Raw genomic sequence first — 9,863 nt, 5'->3', positions numbered from 1 at the left:
ATTATGAATGTTTATTTCTCAAAGCAAGATGATGAAACACATTCTCCACAACTCACTAGCTCAAACTTAACAAATATGGAGACTATGATAATTAGTTTCTGTCTGTACCTGTGTGGGTTGCCTGCACAAGACCTGTACTACTAAAGGCAAAATAGAGGAATCTCTCCTGTCCCCCCTGGTCACTACTGTTAGTTACTTTGGTGCCTAGGAATTAGAGGACAATTTTAGTTCTTGCCACACATAGAGGCTGGTGGGCTGGTGGCTTGAAATGAGGTGGACACAATACTAGATGCCAAGACCTTGAGAGACTGAAGGAAGAGTCCCCAAAATAAAGGTGATACAAAAAAGCTGAGTCCCCATCCGGACTCTAAATTTTTTCCCTTTATGTGATCAGTCTGGTTTTTGTTGTTGTTGTTGTTGTTGCTGTGTTTGTTTTTGTGTCTCTTCATGACTTCCTGTTGGTTAAAGGAGGATAATTTCATCTTTGTCACAGATCTTCTGTAAAAGAAATAATAAGTATAGTTTAGATAAATGTGTTTAATGATTGTAGTCTTGGAAAAATAAATGGTAAGTTTTATTAAGCACATTTAAGTTCTATAGTCTTCTTGTCTTTAGAAATGGATATCTCATTTATCTAATTTTTAAAGTCTGTGATAAAGATATAACAATTTGATACCAGGGAGGCAGCTCAGCAATTAAGAACACTGGTTGACCTTGCAGAGAATGTAAGGTCAATGCCCAGAACCAACATGGTGTCTCAAAGCCTTCCCTAAGTCCAGTCCCAGAAGATCTGGTACCCTCTTGAGGCCTCTGAATTTGCTACAGGCATCTGGTGTACAGACATACATACCGGCAATGCAACCATAGACACAATGAAATAAAGATTTCTTTTATAAGAAACCAGAGTTTTATAAAATAAGAAGTCTCCGCCTTACACCTGATGCAGAAAGTGCACAAGGCCACTGGCCTTGAAGAAGTGGTATTGCATGGTTAATCCTCTGTCTCCTTCAAACACTCACTGTTCTATCTAGGATTTTTGACAGAACTAACAGCTTGGTTGACTTTCCAGTCTTCCCTACAAGGCAGGCTTGTTCCTTCACTGCTCAAACAGTTCAGCGTCCTTCTTCTTGGACAGCTGTACTGCCTGAAACACGTCTGGTTAGCAAGTTGAGAATGTATTTAGTTGTTGGAAACAGCTCATTATATCTACTATCTGTGGCAAGAAGCTTCTACAAGAAGCTTTTCATTCCCGGTCAGATTTCTTTCTCGTTGACATTCTCTCGTGCTCTCATTTCCTCACTCCTCTTGAGAATGAAGAGGGTATGTGAGAAGAAGCAACGGGTTGAAATGGGGAAAGAAAGAAAGAGGAGAAACCTCTGTATTCCAGAGAGACCTTCGAAGTGCAGGCTGAGTGGCTGGTGCCATTGTTAGACTGTGAGTATTTCTGTGTCTTTCAGACTCTAGGACTTCTGTCCTTCCCATAATTCCCTGACGTTTAGATAGAAGCTTATTGTCCCCTTCTATCTTGTAGTGACACACACAGGACTAAATTTGACATAAAAAACAGCAGTTTCAGAGTAAATGGAGGGAGCAGTAGGAAAGGGGAGCAGGCTACTGATTCGAATAAGGAGTGGAACAGCCTGCGTGTTTGGCTTGAAGAAGACACACACAAATGGCAAGTGGCAATGTGTCATGAGAAAAAAATTAAATTTCTAATATTTGCCCTGTAGGCTTTTAGAGACAAAACCACACATAAATAATAAAATGGCAGATGTTGGCTAAAGTACTTTTAATAAATAGCACAGTCACAAAATAGGACAAGCTTCCCAGTGAAGAAGTTAGTGAGTTACTCATTGGTGTAATTACCCAAACAGAAGCTAAATCATTGTCTATGAGTTATTTCTTTTAATAGGCTTTTTCATTTGAACAGATAGAGATGATAGCATTGTTCCACATTTAAATAAAATCTCCATGCTTAAATGCTAGAACGACTTCAAGAGGAAAATCCATTCATGAGCCTCCTTTGAAATCTATCTTTTAATATTCCCATGAATCTGCCAGATATAGTCTGCTATCTTCCAGGTTCAAGACATTCCCATAGGTGTCTCCTGGTCCACCAGGGACAGTCTAGGCCATCCACATACAGTATGCCCTATGGGGCAAATATTAGAAATTTAATTTTTTCATACTATATTATCTAGTTTTTAAAATTCTGCATTAAATGGACATTTGAAGAATAAACCTGGCTCTGATACCTCCTCAATGTTCTGAAGAACTAGGAAAGAGGCGGTGCTATTAGACGTCGATCATTTTATAGTTAGGCCTTCAACTGATCAATGAGGCCCATGCACATTCCACTTTTTAGGTAGTAATCTGCTTTACTAAATACTAAATACTAATCATAACTTTAAAGTCTCCTCAAAGAAATATCTAGAAAAACATTTAAACAAGTATCTGGGTACAGTTGCCAAGCCAATTGCCTTAGTTAGGCATTCTATTACTGTAAAGAGACACCATAACCATGGCAACTCTTATGAAGGAAAACGTGTAATTGAGGCTGGCTTACAGGTTCAGAGGTTCAGTCCATTACTGTCATGGTGGGAAGCATGGTGGTATGCAGGGAAACATGTAGCTGGAGAAGGAGCTGAGGGTTCTACATCTTGATCTGCAGTAGCAGAAGGAGACTATGCTGTACTTGAGCTACATCTCCTCCAACAAGGCCACGCCTCCTCTAGCAAGGTCACACTTACTTCTACAAGACCACGCCTCCCCCAACAAGGCCACACCTCTCCCAACAAGGCAATACCTCCTCCAGCAAGGACACACCTCCTAATAGTGCCACTCCCTGTGGTCCAAGCATTCAAACACACGAGTGTGTAGGGGGCCGGGGGGCGGAGGGAGGCATTCCTATTCAAAGTGCCACACAAATTTGACACATAAAATAAAGCATCGCAGACCTCAATGTAATAACGTACATGATCTTAGATAGCAGTTCTCCCATTCTCTATGAAATTGAGTCACTGTGAGATCAATCAACTGCTTACCAAGGCTACAGATGAGTCACAAAAGCTCTAATGTTCCTAAGCAATGCTCACCTTTTCTTTAACTACAAGGGCTACTTTGGGAATTTTAGTTTCTTTTGTTTTGATAAATGGCAGTGGTACTTTACAGAACAACAGAAAAACCAAAGTAAAACCCTAGTCTCTGATAGCTGTAAGATTTAGAAAATGTATCATGTGCAGCTGTGAAACGGGAGAGATTAAAAACCAGACCTAGTTACATAAATGTGAATGTGCCTAGTCTGATTTCTAATGGCTTCCACTCTTTTGAAGTTTGGATTATATTTCTGGTTGAGCTATCTGTGGTAAGGATGAGGAGTGGGATGTCAGGGGGTATCCTGCTACACAGTAAAATACGTTGGTCAAGATAGGACTCAACGACAAGGTACTCTTTGAGCAAAGATAAGGAGCATGCAAACGTTCAGGGAAGGGTCTTTACAGCTGAAGGAATAGCAAGAACTGTCTATAAGTCATGAGTGTGCTTGGTCTGTTTAGGAAAGATCAGGGAGTCCAGTGTGCCTAGATCAAATGAGGTGGAGAGAAGTAGTACACGGCCCTTATGTGCCATTTATATTTGTATAATAGTTCAAATCAGGACTCAGGTAGTAAAGGAACCATCTGGCTTGGTGTTTAAAAAGAATTCCACTCCTGACTTAGTTTAGACTGAGCATTGGATCAAAGACTGTTGGTAATGGGAAGAGTGAGAGTTGTTGGAATAGGGAGACCAGTTAAGTTTATGAAGCATTGCACCAATAGAGGTAAGATTCTAATGTTTCAAGATAATTGCTTCTTGACCTTTCCACCAAGTACACAGGTGCTAAGGGTGTAATTCCAGAGACAAAGAAGAGACAAGGATGACCCACAAAGCTTTGTAGTATCAATAACTGGGGAGAAGTAGTTGCTGTCTATTGAGAAGGAGACTGCAACAGCTTTGGTTGGAGAAGGAATCAGAGTTCTGACTTGAATGTAATTTGGGTTGAGACATCTATCAGGAATCTAAAATGGCTTCTTGCTAGCTAGGAGATCTATGGAGAGTTGAAGTTTGGGGATATGAGTTCAAGATCTCTATGTATCTATAGATAAGTCTTTTGTTTGGCTTTGATTAAACATTTATGAAATACCTTACTATTTGCTAGCACCGTTCTCGACATTTCAAGTACAGATAGTAAGGACTCATTATTTTCATAAGAGTTAATGAAAAATCAGCAAAAATTGCAACATATAACAAGTGTAAATATAAAGGCTTAGATACAGGGAAAATGAAATAATTCCAGATTTGAGATGATCCAGGAAGAGCTTCAGAGAGAAAATAAACAATTAAGCTGGACTTGAAGAGTGGGAAGGATTATTATGGGTGGACAAAGCAGGGTGTTCCAGGCAGAATAGAGCGCATGAGTTAAATGCAATTTCACTTCCATTACTTGAGCAAAGTATACTGTTCACAAAGTGGTCACCTCAGTGTCTGTAGATACATTTCCCCTTCCTAAATGGAAAACATATGAAGCACTTACCTATGGTCATCCACGAAACCAAGAAATATTTCTGGAGTTAATAAAGGGTGTGCTTCATATAAGTTACAAGTTTTGTCTTGTATTAGTTATGACAAGAAGTGATTTATAGAAACTAGGTTTATATTTTTTCTTTTATATTTTACTTAATATACACACATATATACATATGTACATATATACATATATATATATACACATTATATGGTCATGTGTGCATGTTCACAGGGGATGGGGTGCATGCGTACATACATGCTCATGTTTGCGAAGGCCAGAGGTCGACCTCAGATGTCTTTGCCCAGATGTCCTCTCTTCATCTTCTCAGTTATTTTGAGACAGTGCCTCCCAAAGGGATCTAGGAGTCTCTAATTACCATGACTGACCAGTGAGCTCCAGGTTGCTGCCTGTCTTTGCCTCCCGGGTGCTGACTGTGCACCTGCAAGCCACCAAGCTCTCTTCACTATTGTTTTTGGGTGCTGTGGACCCAGGTCCTAGGGCTTGCACAGTAACTACCTTAGTCGCTGAAACATCTCTCCATCTCTCATTTATTTTGACTTGGAATTGAAGAGGATTTGTTCATCATGGTGGGGAGGACAGGCTGCAGAAGAGCAGAGCAGCTGAACAGATGTGTCCACAGTCAGGAAGCAGAGAGAAAAAAACACCATTGTTGAGCTTCTCTCTCTCTCTCTCTCTCTCTCTCTCTCTCTCTCTCTCTCTCTTGTTTTTTTGTTTTGTTTTGTTTTGTTTTGTTTTGTTTTTCAGCCCAAGCTCTCAGCCTTACAATGGTGCTGTCCACCTTACTCAGCTCAAACTAGGATGTCTCTCACAAAATGCCCAGAGATTTGTCTCCTGGGCCATACTAGACCCTGCCAAGTTACATCGCAACCTATTTCTTTATTACACACACAAGCCAGCGTATCTTTTCATACGCTGTCTATGCGTGATCGCATTTCTGTCTAGAGAAATCTGTTTCCATGTCTAACGGAACGGAGGCTGTATTTGAAGCCAGAGCAACATAAGGGCAAGCTTTTGTTTAAGCATGACCCTGAAATCAGCTTGGAGCATGATCAGAACATCTCCCATGAGTCTGTCTCCTAGACTAGGTTCTAGATCAAGGAACTAAACTAGGAGCCTAAATCAAGGTTCTTTGGGCTCGGAAGGAGGGGAAGTTGAAGAGGAGGGAGCACAAAGGGGACGTAAGGAGATGGGATGATTCCGTCAGAATCCAAGGTGCACTGGTGGAAGGTTACCTCGGACAGAGTGGAGCCAGCATGCGAGGACTGCCTGGTCTCCACGCCTGTCAGTACTGCCCTTTCAGCCAGTTTGGCAAGCACAGACCACCCAGCAGGAGTTTTGCCTGACCTCATGGTTTCCTTTCTCAGGTTTCTCTATCTGGGCAACTCTCCCTTTAAAAGCTCCAGTCAGTAAGCACCTCTACTGCTTCATCCGAGCATGAAAATCAAGGGATTGAGGGAGAGTGTCTCAGAGAAAGCCTGCCTGTGAAACAGGACTGCTTCAGGGCCACTAACCATCCCACCCTCTACACCTAACTGGAACAGACATGATACATAATCATCTCCAGAATCTCTTCCCCCTTTCTGTATTCTAGAACCATAAGACACAGCTGGGCTCACGAGAAAGAATGCTAAGAAAGTTTCCAATTGCACGGTTACTTTGAAAACGGAAGTCCTAAAGACTGGGGTCCTCTTTCTACAGTTTTCACCCCGCCCATCCTTAGTGTGGAACTGTTAATTTATTCTTTTGCAGTGCTTAAACATTTAACTGTGACTCTGGGTCTGAAAGCAAGTGAAAAGAGGGGATGGGGTCCTTTTTAAAGCTGAGGGAAGCTGTTCGGAAGGTTATAGATAAGTGAACTTACAACTAGCTGTCAGTACAAAGCAAATAGTAAGAAGACCACGTGACCCGTTGTTCCTCCAGATGAGACAGCTCGACGGCCCGGGGCTGGACTTTTGTACCTTTGTACTCTGTGCCTGGAGAAGCAAGTGGTTGTTGGCAGTCTGGTGCTTCACGCCAATACTTACACAGCACTCTGACTTTGGGAAGTGCTTTGACAACTCCCGTCTTGGTTAATTTTTTTCAACAAAATGGAATGAAGTACCAAGAGCCTGTGTCTGATGGACAAATGGTGCCTTTCCCTAGGTCACAAACAAGGACGAACCTCAGGCTGGGTCCTATTCCTGCCCTCCCTGCAGACCTATGTCCCGTATTAGCATAGCTCTCTTCAAACAGGAATGCATTCTTGGTAAATCACCTGCTTTGTCTTCATTTTTTTTTAACCTCTCGGACTGGGAATGTCCTTTATGCTGAATCCCAGTGAGCAGGAGCTTGAAAACCAACTAGACCGGTAAAATCTAGTAGACTCATCACACTTTCCAAGGGACTTCTTCCCATACCTGCAGGAGGTGCACTGCTCTCTTTGAATGTACAGAAGTTGAGGACTTCTAGATACTTCTTTGGGGGAACCCGGTGGGTGGAGAGGAGGGAGGTCTCCCGCAACTACCAATATTTTCCTCTAGGAGGAGCCCCGCCGCCCAGTGGAGAGTGACACGCACCAACTCACAACTCCTTGCCAGAAAGCTTCATCCCAGCCCCGCGGACTGAGTAGCGGGGGTGGCACTCAGCCTCCCCGCAGCGGCCCGGGAGCCGGCCGCCCTCAGCTCCCGCTGCCCATCTCCTGGACAGCCTGGATCCCCGCGGCGGCGGCGGGTCCCTAGCCGACCTGATCGCCAGCCGCCTTTTCCCACCCCTCCCCTCCCTTTCTCTCCCCTCCCCTCCCCTCCTCCCTTCCCGTTTCACCCCGCCCCCTTCCTCCTCCCCAAGCCTGACAGCCCACGAGCTGCCAAGCAGGGCGCAGCCATGGGAAGAGGAGGCGGTCTAGGGAGCGGCGGCACTGGCAGAAGCGGCTGTTACAGCGGCGGTGGCGGCGACGGCTGTTGCTGAGCCCCGGCAGCCGCGAGGACCCCGGGCTGGGGCCACGCGGGCCTGAGGCCTCGGCTCCAGCAGCCCCCAAGCGGACGCGAACCCGCGCTCTGTCTCCCAAGGCGAAGCTCCGAGGTACAGGAGGGGGACTTCGGGAGTCCAGCTCTTATTTCCCTCACTTGGTTCCAGGAGACCTGGGAGTAGACTCGGGCATGCCAATTGCTTATGAAAATGAGGGGGGATCACTTTTATATATTTGCCCGGATAATATTTTATTTTTTGATGAGTTTAGGGTGGGTTGTATTCCCTTCTCAAAAGTTGTTTTCTGCTGATGGGTTGGTGTAACCTGATCCATGTCCTGGAAAAGAGTGCGTGCGTGTGTGTGTGTGTGTGTGTGTGTGTGTGTGTGTGTGTGTGTGTGTGTGTAATTTGCTCTTGGTGCTATGTGAAGCTGAAAGTTAATGGGGGCGACAAGGAATTGGGGGCAGCAGGCTAACCGTCCCAACCTGGAGCCTGCTCCAACCAGGTTGTGAGATGCAAGGAGAGGTTTCTTCCTAAGACAGTTTTGTTAGTCTTAAAAGTTTCGCGAGTGTGTTTGCCATCCTCTGCCTGCCAACCTGGAGCAAGGACTGTAAAGGCTGCTGTCTGAAGCGAGTTCCCGGGTGTAATGATCCCAGGGACTCTGGAAGGTGGGTTGTGAGCACAGGACCCCTGCAGCGCGCTGCCTTTGCACCTCTGTGCAGGCTGCAGCCGCAAAGAGCTGGCGTCAGTAGAGTCACTGCCACCAGTCTCCATGAACTGGGGTGGGTGGAAATTGTGGCAAGCCAAACTGTCCTCAGCTCTGGACACACTCGTGATTATGAAATCAACCAGGCTCAAAGTTCTGATGGAACTGCAGAGTCTTGAGCGCTGAGCGGGTGAGTCCGGTAGAAGCATGTCTGGAGAGAAAGAGAGAGAGCTGGCAGCAAGCAGAGGGTGTAGGATAGGACTATCCACTTGTGGGTGCGTGGGGAAATCTATTTCTGGGCAAGAACTTTATATATAGCACCGGGGAGTAAGTCGGCTCTGACCAGGCTGCAGGGTTCCGTGGTGTAGCTCTGGTGTTTGTGCTGAAGGGGTGTACAGTATATATGTGCTGTGTGTGTTTGCATGCGTGTGTGGGAGCGCACTGGGAGGTGTGTTGGTCTCTTGAAACAGGGTGTTGAGAGAGAGAAAGAAACCATAGAGATGCTGCCTGCTGTTTGTATCTTCATGAGATCTTGGCCAGACAGGGAAAGGTAATGGGAAGTGAGAGAGTTGGGGAGACACAGCTGCTCCCGAATAGGAATAAATTTCCTGGACTTAAAAACACCTAACTTCCCTGCCCTGGAAGGTCTGAAGACTGGAAATGGTGGTTTCTGGAGCTCTCAGGAAAGCTGAATGGGAGGGCATTTGCACATCTAGGAGATGCGTGCATGTGTGGTTACAGAATTTGAGAGACCAGAGCAGATTCACTGTGGATCTGTGTGTCTCTCAGGATGCTGCTGTTCCTGTCCAAGGGAATAATAGAGGTCTCAGTCAGGAGTGTTTACTCCTTAACTCCCCGGATGTGGCTGAGACAGCGCTTACCTCTTCCTACAGAAACTGGGTGTGCAGTAGCAACGAGTACTCTAGGCTGCGTCCTACATGGATTACAGGAGGTTTCTGTTATTCTTGAGGGGACAGCTACTGAAATATTTTCACAGATTAAAATGTTACATGGAAATGAAGTAAAATAACAGAAAACAAAGATTATATATTATATATGCATATTAATGTATATATTATATAGGTATGTATGCATTGGCATTGAATGTGTATATAGTATACATACATAATATACATGTGTATTATATATGTATGTAATATACATATATATGCTGTGCACACATATATGTATTATGTACTTATGCATGTATGCAAGAATGTATGTATATGCTGTAGCTGGAAAATTCTCTCTCCTTTGAGAAAAGCAAAGCTCTGTTCTGAGATCAGATGCCAAGAGGGCTCCAGACACTCATTTCCCCTCCAGATAGACCTCTGGATGGACTAGAAGGCTGCCTGCTTGCCAAGAAACTCTGGGCAATTGTCATCTGTGGATTACAAAGCCCTATGAGTTCTTCATTGCCTTCTTCTGTCCTTATAAATTTTGTCTTCACATTGATCTAGAGGGAAAAGAAATCGGTCAATCAATACTCAAATGTCCCTTCTTTTTCTTTTGGGAGTAAATAGATCACAGTGAGATTACAGTTATGGTCTCCTGAATACCGTGGAAGACCAAGGCTCAATGAGCAAGGTGTGAAACGAGTCTGTGACTACAGTGGTGACGTGAGGGCAT

At 44.5% G+C, this 9,863-nt stretch overlaps 1 protein-coding gene and 1 long non-coding RNA gene across 8 annotated transcripts in view; one reads left to right on the top strand and one right to left on the bottom strand.

The window, feature by feature from the left end:
• LOC102548637 (uncharacterized) lies at window positions 1–7,119 on the bottom strand. 3 transcript variants are annotated; one of them, XR_005500710.2, is made up of 3 exons: window positions 6,840–7,119; window positions 4,820–6,558; window positions 1–498 (listed from the first exon to the last, which is right to left on the bottom strand). It is a non-coding gene; the product is annotated as an uncharacterized LOC102548637 (long non-coding RNA). The 3 variants fall into 3 exon arrangements; XR_010063751.1 differs by having other exon boundaries at window positions 4,820–7,119; XR_010063752.1 differs by having other exon boundaries at window positions 6,447–7,119.
• Window positions 7,120–7,141: 22 nt separating this feature from the next.
• Ghr (growth hormone receptor) overlaps window positions 7,142–9,863 on the top strand; it is a 263,530-nt gene continuing 260,808 nt past the window's right edge. The window contains exon 1 of one of the 5 annotated variants that reach the window (XM_008760754.3): window positions 7,142–7,642. The gene's annotated coding sequence lies outside the window, so the exon portion shown is untranslated. Of the gene's footprint in view, window positions 7,643–7,709; window positions 8,425–9,863 lie in introns of those variants that run through there. The other 4 variants (XM_039101771.2, XM_063281321.1, XM_039101770.2 and 1 more) reach the window with 4 other exon arrangements.

The sequence above is a fragment of the Rattus norvegicus genome, chromosome 2 (genome assembly GCF_036323735.1).
Source record: "Rattus norvegicus strain BN/NHsdMcwi chromosome 2, GRCr8, whole genome shotgun sequence".
Taxonomy (NCBI): domain Eukaryota; kingdom Metazoa; phylum Chordata; class Mammalia; order Rodentia; family Muridae; genus Rattus; species Rattus norvegicus.
The sequence above is the reverse complement of the archived record's forward strand: the minus strand, read 5'-3'. Positions and strand labels throughout refer to the sequence as shown.